The following is a 3997-nucleotide window of genomic DNA, read 5'->3' on the forward strand; positions in this document are numbered from 1 at the left end:
TGCACAAACTAAAATAATGAGCATGAGAAGAGATTTAAGAAATATATAAAAAATAGAATCTGTGAAAATTGAAATTTTTATGATAATGCAAACTGAAGAGTAGTCTATAAGATCTAAGGAAAAATTTCCATTAAGGAACTGAAAAATAAAAATCTGGACTTCACCTATTAAACATTTTTTTAGAACTATTGATGACAGTTGAAGCAATGGAAATATAGATGAAAACGTAATAGTATGTATAGTAAAAAGAGAGTTCAAGACTTTAGTGTTGGAAAATGCCATTATTAAAGAAACAATGAAGTGAGAAAAGCCAACAAAAGAGGATAAAAAAAAAAATCCTCAAGAAAGAAGAAATAAGAAACCAATGAAAGGAAGCTTTTCAATAGAGCATATTTAGCAATGCCAAATGCTATCAAATGGTCAAGTCATAAGGGACTAAAATTGAAATGACCAATTTAGAAGTCATTAGTTACTTTTTCTAGAGCTATTTCAGCAACATGCTAAAGAATGGAAGCCATATTGAAGTGGACTGAATTGGAGATGAGGGAACCAAAGACAACTGAGCAAAATAGTGTTTGTAAAGTCTTGCATGTGACGAGAAAGAGAAACAGCTCTAGAAGAAGGTGATGCAGGTTCAAAGGAAAGTGCTTTTGAAGGAGAATATTTGATAATATTTATATCTCTAGTGAAAAGACCCAGAGCTTGAGGTTATAGATGTAAGCAAGAATAATTAATGGAATGAAGTCTTGGAGTAGATGCAAGGGGAGTGGATCTGAATAATAAACACCACCTAAATTAAATTAAACTGTCCTGTAATGGGATAAATAGAAATGTAAATATTTAGGTTTTACAGATGTTAGGGCACAGAAGTTAGATATAAGTTAAAACCTGCTACTTTTATCTTCTCCCCCAACTTGTCTCTTACATTTTATTATGACTTAACACCTTCGTATGACTTCTAAGTTGTCCTCCAATGGATGAAAAAAATCCTATTTTATTCAAACTCTACTTTCTTCACAGATACATTGCCATAGACACCTTGTAAGCCTTTAGAAAGGATTTATCTTACGGTAATGCCTTCAATTATGCATGTAAAAATCAAGTCTTTCTAACCCTTGCTACATAACCTAACATTCACCTTCACCTCCTCCAAAAACAAAATTCCAAATAGAATCAAGTTAATAGGAAAGCAATGTATGTTCTGAAGATTTATATTATAAGCTATCAATTAAAAAGGTATGGAGACTTAAAGAAAGCAGTGCCAATTATTTGCACTTAATACACTGAACATCAACAATGAAGGAAATAGATTCTAGTGGAATATGACAAGTAGTTTGTTTATGGTATCAATGAGAATGTTGAGACATCTGGTAAATGGAGGTTTGTGATTACATTAATCAAAGAAAACTTTCAAGGCAATCAATTAAAATTGACAGGTTTAAGGTTTATAACAGAAAATGAGTGGTCAAGATAATTTTTAAGATACTTCGTCAATACACATGCGATATTAAAGTAGCATTCTAAAATTCTGATTTGGTCTTATGAACAAGCAAGTGAATATTTTTATTTTTAAATTTATCTTTATTGTTGAAAGTATTACAGATGTCCCCTTTTTTCCCCCATTGATTCCCTCCACCCCACATCCACCCCACCCCTAGACCTTCATACCAATGTCTATGTCTGTGAGTTATGCTTATAAACATATAAGTTCTTAGGTTAATCTCTCCCCACTCACTCTCCAACCCCCACATTCCCTCTGAGAACCCTCAGTCTGTTCCATGCTTCTATGTCTCTGGATCTATTTTCTTCACCAGTTTATTTTGTTTATTACATTTCATATATGAATGAGATCATATGGTACTTTATCTTTCTCTGCCTGGCTTATTTCGCTTAACGTAATACTCTCCAGTTCCCTCCATGCTGTCCCAAAGGGTAAGAGATCCTTCTTTTTTACAGCCGCATAGTATTCCATGGTGTAAATATCCCATAGCTTTTTTATCCACTCATCTACTGATGGGCACTTGCGAAGAATGTATATTCTACACCTTTGAGGTGGAATGTTCTGTAAATGTCAATTAAATCCATCTGATCTAGGGTGTCATTTAGGGTAACTGTTTCCTTGTTGACTTTTTGTCTGGAAGACCTATCCAGTGAAGTCAGTGGGGTGGTCAAATCCCCTACTGTGACCGTATTGCTGTCGATCTCTCCCTTATAGTCCTCTAGAAGTTTTTTAAATAAATTTAGGTGCTCCTATATTAGGTGCATATATGTTTACTTTCATGTCCCAATCACCACATATTTTTATCAGTCTTCTTCCTTTCTGCCATCTTTCCAGTATATGCTATTTAGAGCAAGTAGAGAGATGTTAGAAACGTGGGTGCTGGAACCAGTCTGCCTGGGTGTGAATTTTCACTCCTTTGCATCTGAGTGCTGTTGCATAGAGTAAGTTAATGAACCTCTCCACACCTCTGCTTCTTTATCTGTAAAAAGGGTAATTATAGTACCATAGAACCTAAATCATATGATTTTCATGAGGATTAAATAAGGTAATATAACAAATACTTTGAAAAGTGCCTGGCACATAGTAAATTCTCAATAAATACTCTCTCCTTTGATGATACTGCATTATCCTGTCTTCTTCCTCCATGTTTTAACATACAGACTGTAATTCCTCCTCCCAAATTGTAGTTGTTTGTGTTTGCTCACAATTTATTCTTACACTTTTTTTCTATAATCTTTTGTTACTCTTACCTAATATCACAGTCTTATCTATCACATTCACGCAAAAATTCTCAAATTTATGGCTTAAATGCTCTCTAAATAACACTCTATTTCAGTTTAACGTCATTTTCTCATATTCAGTTTTACACTGACAAACAGAAAAACTGCTCAGTGGTCCCATCACATAATCCCTTTAGATAATTTAAGATCACACCTTTCATGCTTTAGCCTTCTTTGTGCTAAGGTAAGTAACTCCAATTCCTTTAACCTTTTCTTATAGATCCTATTTTCCATTCCTTTGAAATTCTTTATTATACTTTTCTGTACCCTCCCATATCTCTAGATTCTTCTTACAGTATAAAAATTCATCTTTCGTACTATTCAAAAAAATATTTTGACAAATGTTAGTTCCACTAAAAGTGTATCCTAACCTAGGTTGCTAATCCCCTACCAGATTGCATGATTCACCTTGGTAAGAATAGTAACTTTCCTGTTCTGCTTGATTCTAGCTGGGTCTGTTCCAAAGGATAAAAGGTAAAATTAATATAATACGAATGACATTAACATGACCTCAGTCAAAGTTGTGGATTTTATGCATAGCAACTTGCCATTATTAATTCATATTGTGCACTGTATGAAAGGAACTAAATGAAATAGAGTTCAGGATTGGGTACCTCTAAGCTCCTGTATCTAGGATATAGCTGACCTCTATCTCTTAGGAGGTCAGCTAAAGGAGTTCTTATGAGCTATGCCAAAGATCATTCTAAGCATGAAAAATCCAAACCCAGAAGCACACTGGACATAAGAATCAATTTAAAGAAATATAGTGTCTTATTTATAGATAAGGAGTAATTAGCCACAGGCAACTGTGGAAAATGTGTATATGTAAATTGCTATAAAATAGCTGGGGACATGGATTTGAATTCTAAATGCCCCTACACCAAATGTCCCCAAAAGTACCCCCTTTAAACCACTGTCCCCATGAATATTCCGACCCTTCACAATATATACTCATTATAATTTTAATATAATTTCTCCTTAGGACTTCTATAAGCCTCAGGAACTGTTTGTGTAGCAATTACAACTATGCTAGAACCGGTCATATAGAGCTCTCTTGTTTGTAGACTGACAGTAAAGAACCCGTAGGGATCCAGAGCACTACAAGTCTCCAAACCTCCTTGGTCTATAGGAAGTTTCAAAAGCACTGATAAGCAAGTTGCAGACATTAAGCAGACACTTGTGTTGAAGGCAGTCACACACGTATCCAACTGCGAGG

The sequence above is a fragment of the Miniopterus natalensis genome, chromosome X (genome assembly GCF_054644295.1).
Source record: "Miniopterus natalensis isolate mMinNat1 chromosome X, mMinNat1.hap1, whole genome shotgun sequence".
In the NCBI taxonomy this organism is placed as follows: Eukaryota; Metazoa; Chordata; class Mammalia; order Chiroptera; family Miniopteridae; genus Miniopterus; species Miniopterus natalensis.